This window comes from Rhinoraja longicauda, chromosome 9 (genome assembly GCF_053455715.1).
Source record: "Rhinoraja longicauda isolate Sanriku21f chromosome 9, sRhiLon1.1, whole genome shotgun sequence".
NCBI classification, from domain to species: Eukaryota; Metazoa; Chordata; class Chondrichthyes; order Rajiformes; family Arhynchobatidae; genus Rhinoraja; species Rhinoraja longicauda.
This window is the reverse complement of record NC_135961.1, coordinates 27,355,779-27,376,877: the sequence shown is the minus strand read 5'-3', so window position 1 is coordinate 27,376,877 and position 21,099 is coordinate 27,355,779. Positions and strand designations below refer to the sequence as shown.

The window sequence follows — 21,099 nt, the reverse complement described above, 5'->3', positions numbered from 1 at the left end:
ACCTTACCCTTCCCTCCCCACCCTCTCCCCAGCCCCACGACAGTTCCGACTGAGAATAAATGGCCCCTTTAACGCACGGGTCAGTTTGGGCACGCCGATCTGCGGGTGTATCTCGGTCCCTGGTGCTGTGCGGGCCGCTCCGTCCCATCGGTCGCTCCACACTCCGTCCCGGCTCAATGACACTTCCGGTCCGGGCTCCGGCTTCTCCTGTGGCCACTCCGCCTCTTGCTCCTAGGGGCCCCCCTGACGAAGCCCCAGTCCATGCTGATGGGCTGCCCAGCCGGCTCTGACCTGTTCAAACCCTCCATGGCCGCCTGCGCCTCCTTGTAGGTCTCATTCTCCACCAGAGCGTAGCCGTTGTGGTAGCCGTTGTGCCGGTCCAGGTTGAGGTGCAGGCTCTTGATCTCACCGTACTCGGCAAACTTGTCGTGGATGTTCTCCTCGTTGGCTTCCTCGTGGACCCCGGTCACAAACAGGATCCACCCCTCCGAGCGTTGAGGGCCTGGCTCATCGCCGTCTTGCTCCAGGGAATCGCCTTGTCGCAGCCTGGATCGAGCGCCTTCCTCGGAGCCAAATCCTCACCCCTTCCTCTTCTTCGCCTTCTCCTTCAGCTTGTAGATACTTTTGTTGCCCACGTCGTCCATGGCGAAGTCCTTGGCGCACGCCTCATGAAGGTCCAGCAGAAGATGGGTGACGTTTCGGGTCGATACCCTTCTTCAGACTGAGGAAGGGACTCGACCCGAAATGTCACCCATTCCTTCTCTCCCGAGATGCAGCCTGACCCGCTGAGTTACTCCAGCATTTTGTGTCTATCCCCGGACAGTGTAGGCCCGGAGGCCCGGGCACCGCCGAACGGAAGTTGCGTAGCAACCCTCCTCTCGGCTCGGGCGGCCGCCATTGGTGGAGCGGGAGCATGTGGCCGGTGGAAAGACACTAAAGCAATTAAAGAGAGACACTTCTAGGCCGTTAAAAGTAAGAAAGAATGTTATTGGGTAGGGAATTTGAATGTGGAAAAATAGCAGTTGAAAACTGTGCCAATGAGATTTGGAAGGACAGGAACAAAAAAATAAACTGGTTGATATTCTTTCCTATAGTACACCAAAATTTAATTATGCCTCTCAATGGGATGTTAGTCTAACAATTGTCTATAAAAAACAATCACTGCACTTCAAAATGCTTTATTGCATTTGTAGTATTTTGAATGAGCTTCACTATTGAAATTATTGGAGGGAATATCATAACCGACATGTTGAACATTGTGCCAATCATATCCATAACACCTATTTCTACGTTTTGCTTTTCTATTGGGTTGAGAACATTTACTACTAATAATATGGAATGCTGTGGTTAATAAGTGAAATCTTTCTTATGCTACATGTGCTGGCAATACATTAAACCTCAACCAAGAATTGGGGCGGTAGAGTGATGCAGCAATAAAATTACTGCCTTACAGCGCCAGAGACCCAGGTTCAATCCTGACTAGGGGTGCTCTCTGTATGGAGTTTGTATGTTCTCCGTGTGACTGAGTGTGTTTTCTCTGGATGCTCCAGTTTCATCCCACACTCCAAAGACGTACAGGTTTGTAGGTTTATTGGCTTCAGTAAAATTGTCCCTAGTGTGAAGGATAGTGTTAGTGTATGGGGTGATTGCTGGTTGGCACGCACTTGATGGACCAAAGGGCCTGTTTCCGCACTGAATCTCTAAAGTCTAAAGGCTTTAGAGTTATAAATTTGAGAATTGACTTGAACATTTCACAGATGGTACACATCTATGGTTGAAACATTCAGAAGTAAGCGTCACATACAAAATTGTTGATGTAGACTACCTTCTCGAGGTGGACATGGTTCTGGGGTAAACGGGCTTGCCATTGGAGTAATTTTGTAGCAATGTTTTTCAGGAACCTATGTTGAAAATATATTCCACTGCATTTTCAAACCAGACGGCAATCATATGTTTTGAATTATTAACACTCTAGTACATATTTATAGACAATAGACAATAGACAATAGGTGCAGGAGTAGGCCATTCAGCCCTTCGAGCCAGCACCGCCATTCAATGCGATCATGGCTGATCACTCTCAATCAGTACCCCGTTCCTGCCTTCTCCCCATACCCCCTCACTCCGCTATCCTTAAGAGCTCTATCCAGCTCTCTCTTGAAAGCATCCAACGAACTGGCCTCCACTGCCCTCTGAGGCAGAGAATTCCACACCTTCACCACTCTCTGACTGAAAAAGTTCTTCCTCATCTCCGTTCTAAATGGCCTACCCCTTATTCTCAAACTGTGGCCCCTTGTTCTGGACTCCCCCAACATTGGGAACATGTTATCTGCCTCTAATGTGTCCAATCCCCTAATTATCTTATATGTTTCAATAAGATCCCCCCTCATCCTTCTAAATTCCAGTGTATACAAGCCCAATCGCTCCAGCCTTTCAACATACGACAGTCCCGCCATTCCGGGAATTAACCTAGTGAACCTACGCTGCACGCCCTCCATAGCAAGAACATCCTTCCTCAAATTTGGAGACCAAAACTGCACACAGTACTCCAGGTGCGGTCTCACCAGGGCCCGGTACAACTGTAGAAGGACCTCTTTGCTCCTAGAAGGACCTCTTTGCTCCTAGAAGGACCTCTTTGCTCCTTTTTGTTGCAGTTATGTCAGAAAAGGCAATGAGTTTATGGGCTGACCATGGCAAACTGTGAAATTTAATTCAGTATGGCTAATAGTATGTAAGGTAGCACAAGTAAAATATTAATAGAAGATGCTTCACTTAACCCTTCATGGTTGATCTGCCTGATACGCATCACAGACGATCTATCTCATAATGTGTGATTTAGTCTTAATGCTGTCTGCAGATTAATTACCATGCCACTTGGTGATAAGCAAATGTCATATACCAGAATGGGAAGAGAGATATAGTTTGCCATTCGTGAAAGTGGCTCAATTAAGTAGAGAGATGGAAATAGGTCACTAAGCCACTTGATATTTTCTCTTGATTAAATAATCGTTGAAGGACACCTCAACTTATTTTACCCACCTTGGACACATATTTGCCAGTTACATTATATATCTGAATTTTGTCCATCTTAGTCAAGAAAATTTCAATTGAACTCACAGAAACTTTTTGGCAGATAATTCTGCATTTCCACTACTTGGGAGTATGGTTTTCAATTTCATTTATGAATGGCCGAGCCAAGATAATGCACATTTGTTTTATATGGTCAAAAATGTCTTTGCAATTACTTTAACAAATTACTTTGCTTTAACTATTGTCAATATAATTCGAGTGAACCCATGGTATTGAATATCTGAGCCTATTCCTCCTGAGCTGTGGTGCTCAATATTTGCCCCTAGTTCCATTTTGCATGAACACCTCAGAATAAAGCAATCGAGATTTGAATGTAGCAGGATGCGGAAAGCATTCAGCCTCAGGATGCCAAGTGGCAGATAACATTTGCATTTCATGAGTGCCCATGCAAGAAAGTTAAGTCACCTTAATATGACCTTATGATCATTGTAGTGTCATCTACTATCAGCAACCTGCTCTCACTATTGACTCTGAGCAAAACTGGACCAATTCTTTAAATAGCAAAGCTTCAGGAGCATGGAAGTGGGTACTCTAGTGATTCATTGACCTTTGAATGTGCCTTCATCATCCACGTTAAAACTCCATAATCCAGCATGCTCGGGATTTGAGCATGACTTTCTGGAATATTGGATATCATTCCAATTAATACTCCACAATACTTTTAATCCACTTCTTTTGATATATTAAACAGTAGCAAGGGAAAAAGAGCTCATATGTGTTTGTCATGAACAAAGGAACTGGGGATCTGGTGTGTTTAAAGCAAAGATACTAGAGGAACAAGATGGACCACTCCGTTGAAATCGCGTATACTGAAGTGTAGTACGCAAAGGAGCCATTTTTGTAGGCAAAACCCATCGTTCGCTATGCCTCTCGCAGTGTAATTAGTGTTTTGGGGGAACAATATGTGTGATGATACCATTAAAATGCAGAATATATCTCATCTATCAATTCATAGATATTTGTTATTTTTCATTAAAATGTTTCTGCAAGTTTCTGCCTACTAAAATGGCGCCATGACATACTACGGTTTTTAGCGTCGAGTGGTCTATCTTGTTCCTCTAGTATCTTTGGTTTAAAGGGAGCAAGGGAGTCCAGGAATCAGGGCCTCCGTGCACAGACACCCAGGAGAACACTGTGTTCTCCCTCCACCGTTTCCCTTTCTCACATTTTCCTTCACCAATCTTATATGCTGCTTTACGGTGGCTGATTTTAGATAAACTTTAGGAGCTGATTTGTTTCCCAACAGTAAGCAAGACGTGGCATGATTGCAGTAGGTTCTGCAATTGGCTGACAATGGGAACATGCAGTGTAATTCAGCATAAAAGTCACCATAATAATGTTTTTAACTTTTCTTTTCAACAATCTCAGTGGGAGTTAGAAATAAGGGGTCAGGTGAGTCAGTGGAAACATGGGGATCAAGGCATTGATGTGTCAGTGGGAGCAGGAGGAAAGTGTGCAGGGAAGATTTACGAGGATGTTTGCCAGGACACAAGAGCCTGAGCTACAGGGAGAAGTTGCGTAGGCTGAGACTCTATTTCGTGGAGTGCAGGACGATGAGGGGTGATCTTGTAGAGGTGTACAAAATCTTGAGAGGAATAGATGGGGTAAACACACAGCCTCTTGCCCAGAGTAGGGGAATCGAGAACCAGAGGACCATGATTTACGGTGAGGTTGGAAAAGATTTAATATGAACCTGAGGGGCAACTTTTTTACACACAGAGTGGTGGGTGTATGCAACGTGCTGCAGGAGGAGGTAGTGGAGGCAGGTATTATTGCGACGTTTAAGAAACATTTAGACAGGTACATGGATAGGATAGGTTCAGAGGGATATGGACCAAATACAGACAGGTGGGACGAGTGTAGATGGGACATGTTGGTCAGCATGGGCAAGGTGGGCCGTAGTGCCCTTTTCTATGCTGCATGATTCTATGACACTGTGGTCCCATTATAAGCCAAAGGCTGAACCAATGAAATTTCCAAACAATTGGATAACCAATTACTGGGGTTTTATTACATAAACCTCAAGTAGGGCGTTTGTGGAATATTTACCCTTGGCTGATTTTAAAACGCAACAGTTCAGATAAGGATGCTTAGAAATTGGATAAATTTGTGCTTGTTATGTATATGTGATTTGTGCACAGAGGCTGTTTAATTTGCATTAAATCACACTGGTGATCATTTTGAAGTCAATTAGGGGCCATCACGAAAATGGCCTGGGGCACTTCAATGTGCATTTCACTTGCATCTGACGTCTCCTGGCTTCAGATGTCGATCTGATGATGTTATCTGGCATATAATGGCCACTTCCACATTTACTGACAGCTGATGAAGGTCTGGTCTATAAGCTGTGTTTTTCACTCACAGTAAATTAATAATAATTGCGCAGCAAATTGTTGAATTTTAGGCAATATCATATCATATCATATCATATATATACAGCGCGGAAACAGGCCTTTTCGGCCCACCAAGTCCGCGCCGCCCAGCGATCCCCGTACATTAACACTATCCTACACCCACTAGGGACAATTTTTACATTTACCCAGCCAATTAACCTACATACCTGTACGTCTTTGGAGTGTGGGAGGAAACCGAAGATCTCGGAGAAAACCCACGCAGGTCACGGGAAGAACGTACAAAACTCCTTACAGTGCAGCACCCGTAGTCAGGATCGAACCTGAGTCTCCAAAATATCGGTATTTTGGATTCAGCCTATGCTACACTCACTTTATTGTGCTTCATCGTATTTTTCTCTGTGCATTACAAAGATTGCAACGTTGAAATGCTGTGCCCCTCTGGAGAATAAGATGCTGCAATTACTGCCATTCAATTCTGACAGTATGCTGGCAGTGCGGCACTGGCACAACTGGTGGAGCTGCTGCCTCACAGCGTCGGAGACCCAGGTTCGATCCTGGCCTCTGTATGCGTGGAGTTTGTACCTTCTCCCTGTGACCACGTTTTCTCCCACATCCCAAAGATTAGTGTGTTTGTTGGTTAATTGGCCTTTGTGAATTGCCACCACTGTTTAGTGAATGGATGCGAAAATGGATAACACAGAACTAGTGTAGACGGGTGATCGCCTTGGACCTGTTTCCATGCTGCATCTGAAACGTAAAAACTAAAATGTCAGGGTGATTTGAGCCACACCAAGCAATGGTGGTAGTGCACAGGCACAAAGGAGAACCCTGTGTTCTCCCTACATCTCCCTCGCATTTTCCTTCGACAATCCTACATTCTGCTCTACTGTGGCTGACTTAAGGTGAACTTTAGGAGCTGACTTGCTTCCCAGCAGTCAGCATAGCAGTGGCATGATAGTTGTAGGTTCTGCATTGGCTGATAATGGGAACATGCAGAGTAAACACTTTGTCTGACATCAAAGCCACCTTAATAATTTTTTTAACTGGCTTTTTCACCAATCTTGTGATTTTTGTTTTTGTCGATTATTCCATTGGACATTTGTGCAATAGGCAATGCCCGTTTAAGAGTCACAGATTCATACAGCATGGAAACAGGCCCTTTGGCCCAACTCGTCCACACCTTCCAAGATACCCCATCTAATCTAGTCCCAGTTTAGGACCAACATCTTTTTGGTAGCATGAAGTGCAAGGCTAGCAGGATGAGTAAGTCCTTGCTAACAAAGGATGTTCGGGCTTTGGTCATGAGAAAAAAAGGAAGCATGTTGGGCATTGGCAGGTGTGATCTAGCGAACCCTTTTAGGTGCACTTGTACATCCTAAGGGATGCAGGAGTGCACTTAATGAAGTCAAGATGGCATAAAGAGAATGTAATATCCTTGGCAGTAATAGTAAAGGAGAATTCAAAGAGAGTCAAAAGGATATTAAAACCAAAAGGGTAACCAAAGAAGGAATAGGTCTGCTAAAGGACCAGTTTGTTCATCTATGTGTGGAACCACGGGAAATAGCACACAGTGCCTGACTTGGTGCATTCATGAATGTTATGGGAAGATAAGGAGTTGCAGAGACCTTGGCAGGGATATTTGTATAATTTTTAGCCACTCCGTTCTCCATACCGCCAAAGGCAGCAGATCCTGAGATTCTTTGTTATGACACACCTTTTGAGACTGGCGAGGTAAACAGGGACATTTGGTCAAGGGAAAAAATGCAAACATTTTGACAAAAACCTTCACCCTAATGTATGTCAATCTTAACTGTAAACCTTTACCATGGAGAGAGGCATGATGCTTGTTTGCCTTAATTCAGTATCTAGCCTATAATCTGAGGAAAGAGCAAAGGAATTCAGACCCGGACAATTTCTGCACTTGTCCAGTTAGTTTTCTGGAAATATAGAGAACTCCCATTTGGATATTCACCGGGTGGTTTAGTTTGATGAATGAGCTTGAAGAGTGATCTCATTTTCTTTTATGCATTTAAGAAACAATTAATATTCCAGTCAGAATTGTGAACTAAAATCTAACGTTAACATAGGGACCTGACATCAGTGCCTATTTTGTGTGAATTAAGGGCCAGATTTCATGAAGACTCTTGCAGCTGAGCCTGTTGGGAAATTAAATTATTTAAATTACAAAACTTAGCTGTTGTGAATGGATTTTGCTTTGACAAGAACCCATCTAATGAAACAACAGGCAAGCAGAGATATTAGAATATGACCAGTCACTGCCCAGGGTCACCAACTGCCCAGTGAGTTTGCAAAGGGAGGAAACATTTACAAGCCTCTCTTGATTTAAAAAATATATTGGAATTGAGGATGATTGTTTTTCTTTATGCCATAGATACATTGAACTGAAAGTATCTTGGATACTTTGTTGGCAATTACCTCCTGGTTTTCATTTTCGTTCAAGGCATGTAATTATTGGGTAACCGCAGAGCTACCTGACTATCAATGTACAAACTCCTTTTCATTGAATGTTTTTCCATTTTGTCTAACATTTGTTTCCTTTCCCCTCCCACAGATTTCAAACCGAGATAACATTATTTGTGCTTTTCAGTTGCAGAAAATACTGGCATTTAGAAATAATGATTGGTTTCTTCCACACCTTATCTAACTAAAGAGCAGGGAGAGAATAAGCACAAAGAACGGGGAGATAAAGAGATGGGTATTACAATGAAATCTGTAAATAGATTCCTCTTAATGTAGTTCTCAACACTTTATTCCAGAATAGAACCCTGAGCTCTGGAGCTTTGGAGCATTTCAAGCTTGGGATGTCTTTACTTTTTCTTGAGGAAATTTGAAGGTCTCAGGTTCAAATTTTTAACTTTCCAAATAAATTTAAAATTTTTAACTGTAAAACCAAATTTTTATGGTGCGTTTTCTGAATACTTTTACTAAAACCATCTTTGGTTAAATTTCACCTATGCTGTTGCAATTAACTCTTCACTTAATCCGATAACTCATCTGTGCAGTTCAAATGCAAAGAGATGATTCAGGCCACAAAATTCAGTTTCAATTCATGTCATTAGACCAGAATTAGGCCATTCGGCCCATCGAGTCTACTTTGCCATTCAATCATGGTTGACATCTTTCCCTCTCAACCCCAATCTCCTGCCTTCTTCCCATAACCTTTGACACCCTTACTAATCAAGAACCTGACAATCTCTGTTTTAAAAATACCCAATGACTTGCCCTCCACAGCCATCTGTGGCAATGAATTCCATAGATTCACCACCCTCTGACGAAATAAATTCCTCCTTATCTCCTTTCTAAATTCCGTTGTTTTACTCTGAGGCTGCGCCCTATGGTCCTAGACTCGCCTATTAGTGGAAACATCCACTCCACATCTATTCCATGCCTTTCACTATTCGGTAAGTTTCAATGAGGTGCACCCTCATCCTTCAAAACTCCAGCGAGTACAGTCCCAGAGTTATCAAACAGTCATTATACGTTACCCAATCATCCCCCGGACCATTCCCATAAATCTCATGTTCTTACTTGGATTTTAATTATTCTTGCAACTTTTATAAGTACCTAATTATCCATGGAACTTCCTTTCCTCAGGGTTGTGATGCTATGTCTGGGTCACTTGAAAGCTAAAACATATCATCACTACCATAACTCCAACTAACTTCTTGATTTATTTTGCCATCCTCCAATACTTTTAGGCCGTGGAACTGTTTGGCACCTTGCTTTCATTTCTCAAATTGTGTTGTTTTTTTAAATGCCATTTTATTTTCATCTTGATTTGCAGATAGGTTATTGACCTAATGATTAATGGTTTAGCTGAAGAAAAATAATGAATGTCCTTGTAGTTTTGGTGGATCAGGTTATGTTGTGCACAATTACAAATTCTATTTCCAGGTTGTAGATCAAATGAACAAAAGGACATGGAGACCTACAAAAGATTAAGAAAAGCCTTGGATACATTTTAAGCAGATTTCTATTGTGTTGGCCTTTTTATGAGTTTTGGCTAAGAGGCAGACATTATGAAAAGTTAAGACAAAAGAAACAAATTGATAAATTAGCAATATTTTAGGTGATTTTATTTAAGATAATTGTAATCCAAATGGTATTCTCATAATGCTTTATATGTAACAAAAATAACTAATTTGCCTCCATAATCCATAAAATGTTAATGGTCTTTTAGTTATTTGTATTATCCAGGCTAAAGTTATATTTTTCATTATTAATATTGACTTTCTATCATATTGTTTTAAACCAGTAAATAGGATACATAATTGAGAGAATAAATGTCAATATTTAATTTAGAAGATTTTAATTAACCACTGAGATATTAATTAAATCATTCAGAAATGAATTTTGCCATTATAGGCAATTAATAAAATGTGTATTGGTCTTAATTTACATGTTACTTCTTGATTCGAAAATTCATTTATTTTTTGTTTGAGTTCAGTTCAGAGATACGGTACGGACACAGGCCATTCAGCCCATCGTGTCCATGTTGACCAACTATCCCCGTACACTAACACTATCCTACACACAATAGTCATAGAAACATGGAAACATAGAAAATAGGTGCAGGAGTAGGCCATTCGGCCCTTTGAGCCTGCACCGCCATTCAATATGATCATGGCTGATCTTCCAACTCAGTATCCTGTACCTGCCTTCTCTCCATACCCCCTGATCCCTTTAGCCACAGTCAATTTTACAAGTTTTACCAAAGCCAATTAACCTAAAAACCAGTACATCTTTGAACTATAGGAGAAAACCCAGGTGGTCAAGGAGAATGTACAAACTCGGAACACACATCTGTAGTCAGGAGCGAACACATCTGTAGTCAGGTCTCTGGCCCTGTAAGGCAGCAACTCTACTGCTGTGCCACTGTGCTGCCCTAGTGACTAAGAAATAGTGCACTAATTTCAGGGGAATTTTGTGCAGAACAACCTACATGTTTAGGAGAGATGTCTATCACACATGCCATCATAACAAAATCAACATGGATTAATGTTCATATTTTCTTTAAATAGTTGTTGTAACATTTAATATAAACATTAATTATTTTTAGTGGTTACATTAAAAAGTTGAATAGTTTGTCACAAGTTTGACTTCCATTGGAAATAGCTCGGCATGCATATATTTTTCCATTCAGTTGAATCTGTTGTATAATTTAATGCGCAATATAAATGTATTGCCCATTCCCAAATTCCTAGTTCAGGATTGTTACGTCAAAATTTATAGCTGGGTCCTGTGAATTGTGTACAGTTGTAGCTTGTATATGCATACATTATGAGAAAATTCAGGCAATTGCCATTGACGCTTCTCTGACTTAGTTAAGGCCATATAGAGGAATCAAATGGGTAAAGTGAGATGCGACATTAATTAAAACTGAAAGTAAATATGTACTTAGCTTCCACTTATTCAGGCCTCCTACATATAAGACTGTGTTTTGATGAAAGAGTCAGGCATAGAAACTGAGGTTTCCCTGCATTTGCCAACTGTCAGCTTTCTTTCCAATAAAATAAACGAGTTGTAACCCCACAAGATATTTATACTGTAAATCAAATATTATGAGAGTTCCTTTAATGGGTAGCTATGATTCGGCTGAGTGCATCATAGAATTGTTTGGCACAGAAATGGGTCCTTTCAACGCACCCCATTCATACTAACTTTGATACCTATCTATACAATTCACATTTGCCTGCAGTAGACTGGTATCCCACTGCATATCCTTATCTGTATATTTTCTCAACTGTATTTACCGTACAGAAGGATATGGAAGTTAGCAAATTCAGGGAAGAGAATAATGATGTCGTGAAACAGAGTAACTTTTTGAAAAAGGTTTTGATCATCTTGAAGTGCATAATTGTGGATTGATCACAGGAGACTGATCAGATGTATCCTAGGTTCTTGTGGAAAGCTCAGGCAGACATTTTTGACACAGGCGAGGTATTAGAAGGCTGGAGAATAGCTATTGTGCCACTTTTTAAGAAGTGGAAAGAAAGCTGTTGGAATGGATTCTGAGAGACAGGATCTCTCTGTATTTGGACAGGCAATGACTGATTGCGGATAGTAAGCAGAGAGCTCTGTGTGTGGGGAATTGTATCTCATGAGTTTGATTGTTTCGAAGAGATGACCAAGAGAATTGACATGGCCTATGAGGTGGTGTGGTCTATGTTGACTTCGCAAGGCCTTTGAAGAGGTCTTGTATGGTAGGCTGGTGGAGAACTTGAAATCACTTGGGTTCCAGGCTGAGCAAATTAATTGGATCCAAAATTAGCTTGGTGCGAGGAGATAGAGGGTGGTAGTGGAGGTTGATTTTACAGATTGGAGGCTTGTGACCAGTGATATGCCACAGGGATTGGTACTGGGTCCCTTGTTTGTCCATAGTTGGTGGTATCGACAGGATAGTTGTTTAAAATTACAACAGGATGTACTCTATGACTCTTGCATGTCCAAATGCCTTTTAATCATTGTAAATGTATCTGCCACTAGCACCACTTCTGCCATCTTAGTCCAGATACCCATCGCCCTCTGTAAAAAAAGGTTACCCCTCAGATCTCCTTAAAACTTCTCCCCTTTCATCCTAAAGTTTTGCACACTAGTTCTTGGTGTCTGCTGGCCTGGGATACAGATTTTCTGAATCTCTAATTTCAGCCCCTTATTATCTTATAAACCCCCATTAGGTCCTCCTTAGCCCCTTGATTTCAGTGGGAATAATCCCAGCATATCTAATTTCTCCTTCTGCTCCAAGCATCATCCTGGTGAACCACCTCTGCACTTTTGCTACCACAACTTTCTTGTAGTACGATGATGAGAACTGTACACAATACTCCAAATGTGGTCTGGCCAATATTTTGGATAGCTGCAACATGACATCACAACTCTTACACTCGATGCTTTAATCTATTAAAGCAAGCACATCAAATGCCTACTTTTGTACATCATCTTGCTGTGTTGCCACTTTCAGGGAGTTATGGATTTGCACTCTAAGATTCCTCTGCTCATTAGTGTTCCTAGTGTTCTGCCATTTACTGTACATGCCCTACCAAAACTTCCCAAATGCATTACCTCACACTCATCTGGGTTAAATTCCATCTGCCACTGATCCACCCAATTTTCCAACTGATCTATGTCTCTTGTATCCTTCGGCATCCCTCTTCTCTATCCACAACCCCGCCAATTTTCACTGCGAAAAATGATACCGGATTTGTGGGTGGATGCTATAATTTGAAATTGGTTCAGAAAATATGTATTGAAGCCAACCCTTAATTTGACTTGTTTTTCAGAGTTATACAATTCTGTGTCAGTGAAAAATAAAAATGTAATATAAGTTGGGGCCTTGCCATGAGTTACCCAAGGTAACTTACATAAGTTACATCACACGAACCCCGTGTAAGTCAGATGTTACGTAAGTCACAAGTTCACAAGTTATAGGAGTAGAATTAGGCCGTTCGACCCATCGAGTCTACTCCGCCATTCAATCATGGCTGATCTCTGCCTCCTAATCCCATTTTCCTGCCTTCTCCCATAACCCTTGACACCCGTTCTAAACAAAACTTTGTTTATCTCTGCCTTAAAAATATCCACTGACGGCCTCCACAGCCCTCTGTCGCAATGAGTTCCACAGATTAATTACGGACTTAATTAAGTCGGAGATGGAATTTCTACTGTGCACACCTAAATTAACTAATCGTACTGTGTAGTACCAGTGGGATACCCCGTGGGAGTTCCGACATGGAGACCATGCGGGAACATCCAAGAAAACAGCTGACTGGCTTACTGAAATGGCCATATGTGACAGCCGTGGCGCACTGCTACCGAGTCTACCAAGGTGCACAACTCGGAAATAAAGCAGTGGGCTTAAAGAATTGCTTATGTAAGTGCGAGTGTACAGAGGTCACTTATTACGCAAGACGGGGCTTCCTGTACTGGGAATCATTCTTCAAATTTCCTATGTTATTTGTTGAGTAGCTGTCTACCATAATGATTTGAATCACTACTCTGCAATTTTTTATTGTAATATGCAGCTTTGACCGTTTAGTTTCCTTTCTATTGGCAGACCATTATGGTGATCTGAAGTTGATTGCCACAGGTAGAACTGTCCTGCTAAGAGCTGATTACTGGAGCAGATGGTGGATCTCGGTGTCCACAAAGCTATCAGCCTCTGAACGAAGTTGTGCCACTGGTAATCTGAAGTAATAGAGCATCACACTTTCAACACTGTCCAAAAATAATACATGGGATTGCTAAGTACTTGTGGTCTGCAGATCTCGTCAATTCACTGAAGTCACAGGATGAAACCCAAGGATGTATGTGACGACAGTTTTCCAGTCTCAACCAGGTGAACCTTGACGCCTTGTAGCTAGGCCAATGTGTGGAGCAATTGGCAACAGTGAAGGTTGGATTGGGAGATGGAAAAGAAATGGATGATGATGAATGAAAAGATCACTGTATGCCAACTCATCCTATTTGAGTTACATCCCTTGCCAATTCATCTTTGAGCTGCACTATAAAGATCCCAGGGAAGTCTGTGGTTTGGAATGCTATCTGTAGTGTTTATATTTCTATCCCTCCTTGGCACCATCTTGGTGTATCCTTCTTTGCTGAGTGAATGTGTTGATTTTGAAATCGACTACAGACAAAGCCGCCCTACAGGCAGTTGTCATTAAGCCAGTAAGGAGTCCTGAACTCAGACTGGAGCTGGGCCATGCACAGAAAATCAGGTCTGATTAACAAAAGACAGCCTTGCACATGTTGTTTAAAGGGATCATCAGCTACTTATAGTTTTGTTGAGGATTTATTTGGATGCAAGCATGTTGAGCTTCACAGGGCTGCATGTAAAAGCTGCAAAGAGCGTAGAAGAAGTCTCCAGCAAGGGGAATCCATTCCCCACAACTTTTCCAGGAGTAACATGCTAATTTCCACCTGTTGACGGCATGATATTTACAGAGGCTGATAGCTTCAGAGTAAATGATCGCTGAGATCCACCATCTTCTCCAGGGTGGCACAGTGGCACAGCGATAGAGTTGCTGCTTTACAGCGCCAGAGACCCGGGTTCGATCCTGACTGCGGGTGCTGTCTGTACGGAGTTTGTACATTTTCCCTGTGACCGCATAGATTTTCTCCTGGTGCTCCGGTATCCTCCCACATTCCAAAGACGTACAGGTTTGTAGGGTAATTGGCTTCTGTAAATTGTCCCTAGTATGTTGGATAGAAGTAGTGTATGGCTGCTCGCTGGTCGGCGCTGACTCGGTGAGCCAAAGAGCCTGTTTCCACATTTTATCATTAAACTAATCTAATGTGCCCTTAGCTGGACTGTCCTACCTGTGGCAATCAACTTCAGATAATCCTGCTGCCTTGTCAATATGATAGATTCTTTCTACTCTTGGATATGAGAATTCATGTCCTTCTTCGAATTGGGGGCGGAAACGCCGAAGTGTGGATTTGCTCATGTCACGTGCCTCTTGAAAGCTCAGGGAGTTATGGGCTGGGCACACTTAGAACTAAGCTCATTTTTTCAGCAGCTTTAAGAGTTATTGCTCCCTGAAATGTGCAATTTGTGTGTGGCTGTCTTCAGAAGATTCTCACAGTCATTAGTTTTTGTTTAGTTTATTATTGTTTGTTGCATGCTATCCAATCAATGAAAGGCTATGCGTGATTACGATCAAACCATCCACAGTGTGCAGATACAGGATAAAGCATACAACATTTAGTGCAGGATAAAGTCTGATAAAAGGTGGTTCAATGTCTCCAATGAGGTAGAAGAGAGGTCAGGACCTCACAGGTTGGTGGGAGGATATGTCAGTTCCCCGATAACAGCTAGGAAGAAACTGTCCCTGAATCTGGAGGTATAGTTTTTAAACTTCTGCACCTCTCGCCAGATGGAAGAAGGGAGAAGAGGGAGTGACGGGGATGAGACTGGTCTTTGGTAATGCTGGTGGCCTTGCTGAGGCAGCGTGAAGTGTAGGTGGAGTCCATGGAAGGGAGGTTAGTTTGCTAGTCTTGGCATACGTCCAGAGAAGCTTGCCTGATTCCTCCATTCCTTCGTTCTGTTGTGCTGGACCGATTGGGCTATGGAGGACAAGTGTCACTGATATTAACAGACCCAATATGTGGAGGTGAGTTCAAATGATGTTCATAACATACTGAGCAGTTAGTGTTTACAAAAGACAGTTTCATTTCCACAAAATACCCTGGACATCTAATGGATCGCAGTACAGAAAGTTTGTTCAAGTCTTGTAACAAAGTACAACGAGCAAAATGAATATATTGGGCATCATTTTCATAAGTGAAGACTGTAAAATTCTGTTCTGAAATAATAAAAATAGGATTTTTTTGTTGTTTTTTATAGTCACAAAGTTGTTAAATGATGATTAATTTCAATGATACATTATTATCACATGCAGCTAGGTGCAGTGAAATGCTTTATTTGGCATACAACCCGGTAAAATAATACAGCAGATCTCACCTAAGCAGCACACGTGTCACCATGTTTCTGGCGCCGACAAAGTTACAAAGGTATTTTTCCTGTTATGAAGTAATTCAGTTATTAAGTAAGTCTGAAGAAGGGTCTCGAGCCGAAACATCACCCATTCCTTCCCTCCAGAGAGTTACTCTCTCACTGAGTTACTCCAGCATTTTTGTGTCTATCTTTGGTTTAAACTAGCATCTGCAGTTCCTTCCTACACTTTATATAATTCAGACTGGAAATAGCCCCTTCAGCCCACCCCACTCGTCAATGACCCAACAATACGAATCTTCCTCTTTTATTCCCATTAATTTGCACTCTCCTCTCAGGTCCACTCCACCCACCTGCACTGAGGAAAATTGACAGTTGCAGACTGCACCACAAGTCAGGATTGAAATTTGATCCCTGGAGCTGTCTGGCAGAAACAATAACTGCCAAGAATGACAGTTTCAAGGATGAGGCCATGTGAAGGAGAGATCAATACCGAAAAAATCTTTATTGAAGCACTAAGAGAGAGCTGGATAGAGCTCTTAAGGATAGCGGAGTGAGGGGGTATGGGGAGAAGGCAGGAACGGGGTACTGATTGATAGTGATCAGCCATGATCGCATTGAATGGCGGTGCTGGCTCGAAGGGCTGAATGGCCTACTCCTGCACCTATTGTCTATTGTCTATTGTCTATTGTCTATTAACTTTTTACCATGTGGAACACCTTCCGAACTTGCTGTTGGCCTCTTTAATTCTGCATCCTACTCCAACTCTGATCTATGTGCGGCCTCCTGCATTGTTGTAATGAAAGTCCAAAGTAAGCTTGAGAAACAGCACCTCATGTTCTGTGTAGGCTGATTGAAGCCTTGAGTTTGAGCTTGAGTTTAGTTTATGGTTACATTTACCGAGGTACAGTGAAAAGCTTTTGTTGTGTGCTAACCAGTCAGCAGAAAGACGATACATGACTACAATCCAGCCGCCCACAGTGTACAGATACATGATAAAGAAAATAACATAAATACATTTTAGTGCAAGATGAAGTCCAGTAAAGTCTGATCAAAGGTAGTCCGAGGGTCTCCAATGAGGTAGATAGTAGCTCAGGACAGCTCTCTAGTTGTTGGTAGGATGGTTCAGTTGCCTGATAACTGCTGGGAAGAAACTGTCCCTGAATCTGGAGGTGTGTGTTTTCATACTAATGCACCTTTTGCCCATGGGAGAGGAGAGAAGAGGGAGTGACTGCGGTGCGACTCATCCTTGATTATGCTTCTGGCCCTGCCATGGGAGCATGAGTTGCAATTGGAGTCAATGGAAGGGAGGTTAGTTTGTGTGATGGTCTGTGCTGCATCACCATCTTTCTGGACTTTACATTGAGTTCCACAACTTTGGATAACTCAATTTATCTTTCTCCATTACACAGCCCAACCTGCTGAACCTGTTGTGCGTTTTCAATTTTCCCCGTTACTTGTCTGCGTCTCCCTTCCGAACTGCTGCTAATCAATCCATAAGATGACTGCATTCAAAATAACCCTGGCAATAGACAATAGGTGCAGGAGGAGGCCATTCGGCCCTTTGAGCCAGCACCACCATTCAATGTGATCATGGCTGATCATTCTCAGTCAGTACCCCGTTCCTGCCTTCTCCCCATACCCGCTGACTCCACTATCCTTAAGAGCTCGATCTAGCTCTCTCTTGAATGCATTCAGAGAATTGGCCTCCACTGCCTTCTGAGGCAGTGAATTCCACAGATTTACAACTCTGACTGAAAAGGTTTTTCCTCATCTCCGTTCTAAATGGCCTACCCCTTATTCTTAAACTGTGGTCCCTGATTCTGGACTCCCCCAGCATTGGGAACATGTTTCCTGCCTCTAACGTGTCCAACCCCTTAATAATCTTATATGTTTCGATAAGATCCCCTCTCATCCTAAATTCCAGTGTATACAAACCTAGCCGCTCCAGTCTTTCAACATACGACAGTCCCGCCATTCCGGGAATTAACCTAGTAAACCTACGCTGCACGCCCTCAATAGCAAGAATATCCTTCCTCAAATTTGGAGACCAAAACTGCACACAGTACTCCAGGTGCGGTCTCACTAGGGCCCTATACAACTGCAGAAGGACCTCTTTGCTCCTATACTCAACTCCTCTTGTTATGAAGGCCAATATTCCATTGGCTTTCTTCACTGCCTGCTGTAGCTGCATGCTTCCTTTCAGTGACTGATGCACTTGGACACCAAGATCTCGTTGTCCCTATCAGAGATATTTCCTTGTCTCGCCCATCCTTTTCTCACTCTTTCTGCAACTTAACACTAATTTGTTTTCTCCTTTTCTAAGTTTTGGTGAAGGGTCTTTTTCCTGAAATATTACCTCTGTTGCTCTTTCTGCAAGTGTTGCCTGGTCTAGTGTGCATTTCCAGCATTTTCTTGAATTTTACTTCAATTTTCCACATCCAGTGTTTTATATTTGGTTTTCAGTCTTGGACATGTGAATATTTAGCAGCCGTACTGCACAATTCATACCTATAGATGCAGGAAATCTGAACCAAAGGGGGATGCTAGAAATACTCTGTAGGTCAAGTAGTGTCTGCAGGGAGAGGGTGAGAAGCTGTTAGTTAAGGCTTTAGATAGACACAAAGTGCTGGAGTAACTCAGCAGGTCAAACAGCATCTCTGGAGAAAAAGGATGGGCGGCGTTTCTGGTTGGGACACCTCTTTAGATCGTTTGAAGAAGAGTCCCGACCCGAATCATCACCCACCTTTTTTCTCCAGAGATACTGCCTGACCTGCTGAGTTACTCCAGCACTTTGTCTCTCTCTTCAGTGTAAACCAGCGCCTGCATTTCCTTTCTACACTTAATGAAGGCTTTGGTGTTTGTAATAAATGTGATTTGTCAGATTTTGGTATAGTGCAATGAGCATGGAATAATATGCCACCCAATTAAACATTACTTGAAGCACCTCCTATACAATAACCTTGGCTTCTTTCTCACCTTGTCACGTCATGGTGAATCTTCAGGCTCAACAGACCTGATGAATCTTCATTAAAATGGCAATGATGCCATGCCTTGCTTCATGGAACAAATGCTCAGCCAGATATCGGAAGGATGCAGTGTTTTATTTTGATGAATAAACCTATGTACACCAAAGAAAGAAACATTGGAAGCATTCAGCAGGTCAAACAGCCTTCATTGGAAGAGATCTAGGACAAAATTATCTGCATTCCTTTTAAGAGAACTATCTGCACGCATAACTAAAAATTAACGCTGAGCACTGTGGTTAAATACCAATCTGAAACAATTGACCACGGCCTGGAAATAAGGAATGATAAAAGACTGCAATGTTTATGGTATTCTGCATATTTTGTATGAGTCGTTGCGAGATGTAAGTTGCGTGCTACAAGTTTGTTTACAAGTTTGGCTCTGTTGTTCAGGGTTTTGTATGCATGTAAAATTTGCAGCACAAGAGGAGACTATTTGGTGCCTTTTGTCTGGGCCAGTCAAAGGAAAGATCTTTTGGCCAATCAGCATGGTCTGTAGCTGTGCACCGTCTCATTTGTTGATTACTTCACCAGATTTTATGTTACCTTTAATCTATGCCACATAATTGTTTTCATTTCATGTAAGGGGAATGTTCTTACCTGCATATCCTTTCTTGGCTTTCATAATATCATATATTTTAAATAAATCTTCCTCTGTTTTAATAAAAATCATCCAAGCCACGACGATTTGTGCTCTCAACACACATTCCCAAATGTTGGCAACATCCTTGTAAATCTCTGCTGCATCTTCACTAGTGTTCCTGTAATCTGATGTCCTGAACTGTTCACAGTTCTTCATAATGGCATAATGAGTGTTTTACACAAATGAAGCATGACTTCTCTGCTCTTAATTTCTGCATTTGTTCTGCGTATCTCTGTACGTGCTTGTAGGTTTTACACATGTTAAGTTATTTAACTCTTACACCAGACAGAGTTTGTACGAGATGGTCTTTGTGCTTGTATACTGATGTTTGAGTTTGTATGCAGATTTGTGCACGCGTGTGTCTGTATGGATATGTGTTTAGGCATCTGTTTGGCTGTATGTGCCAGTGGAAGTGTGTTTATCTGTTTGCTTCTGGCTTTTCACGGTAGATCAAAGTTCAGATCAGTTGAAAGAACTTTTAAACTGATTTCCTGTCAAGACTGAAAACAAGTCAGATTATGTCTCGTTTTTATTTCATCGGTTTACTCATTGTGTACATTGACCAAGGCTCCTTTCTGGCTTTCCAATCTCTCTGTCTGTAATTCATACTTACCTTAACAATCATCCGCTGTTCACACTGTTATGTTTGTTAGAGTCATATAGAGTGATACAGTGTGGAAACAGGCCCTTCGGCACAACTTGCCCACGCTGGTTAACATGTCCCAGCTACACTAGTCCCTCCTGCCTGCCCTTGGTCCATATCCCTCCAAACTTGTCCTATCCATGTACCTGTCTAACTGTTTCTTAAACGTTGGGATAGTCCCTGCCTCAATTACCTCCTCTGGCAGCTTGTTCCATTCACCCATCACCTGAGATATAGTAGCAGTCGTGAAATGAAAACTAGGTAAGTATGTACGTTTAGGAATTTAATATTTGAATAGAGGAAGAACGTGCAGATGAGTGAAATAATGGTGATGGTCATTAATATGGTGATAAGTGTGAGACTGCATAATTGTAGAAAATATTTGGAGCAGTGCAGCGATGTCATGTACAAGTGGTGATGTTAATCCTTAAAGACATGCGAGGTTAGGTCAGATAAGGTGAAATGTTAAAAAAATTCAAACCTAATCTTAAGCAGACTTGAAATTGCTTACTAGATGTGAAATAGAAAGCAAGTAAGTAAGTCAAGTATTTTAAAAACATCATATCTCTCGTTTCCCTTTCCCTTGTCACTCAGTCTGAATAAGGGTCTCAACTCGAATTGTCACCTATTCCTTTTCTCCAGAGATGCTGTCTGACCCGCTGAGTTACTCCAGGTTTTTGTGTCTATCTTTGGTTTAAACCTGCATCTGCAGTTCCTTCCTACTTATTATTTTTTTAAGTCAGGTGGACAATTTCCTTAGGCTTGGGTACCTAGCAGTTACTGGCAGACACGAAAAGTTGAATAAATATGGTCATAAAATCATAGTTATTCAGCATGGAAACAGGTGGTTCAGTCCAATTGATCCATGCCCA

General features: G+C 42.0%; 1 protein-coding gene and 1 pseudogene across 1 annotated transcript in view; one reads left to right on the top strand and one right to left on the bottom strand.

The window, feature by feature from the left end:
• prkcea (protein kinase C, epsilon a) overlaps nucleotides 1-21,099 on the top strand; it is a 426,235-nt gene that overhangs the window by 96,094 nt on the left and 309,042 nt on the right. The gene's annotated exons all lie outside the window — the stretch shown is intronic.
• On the bottom strand, nucleotides 174-19,740 carry LOC144596858 (RNA-binding protein 8A-like; annotated as a pseudogene).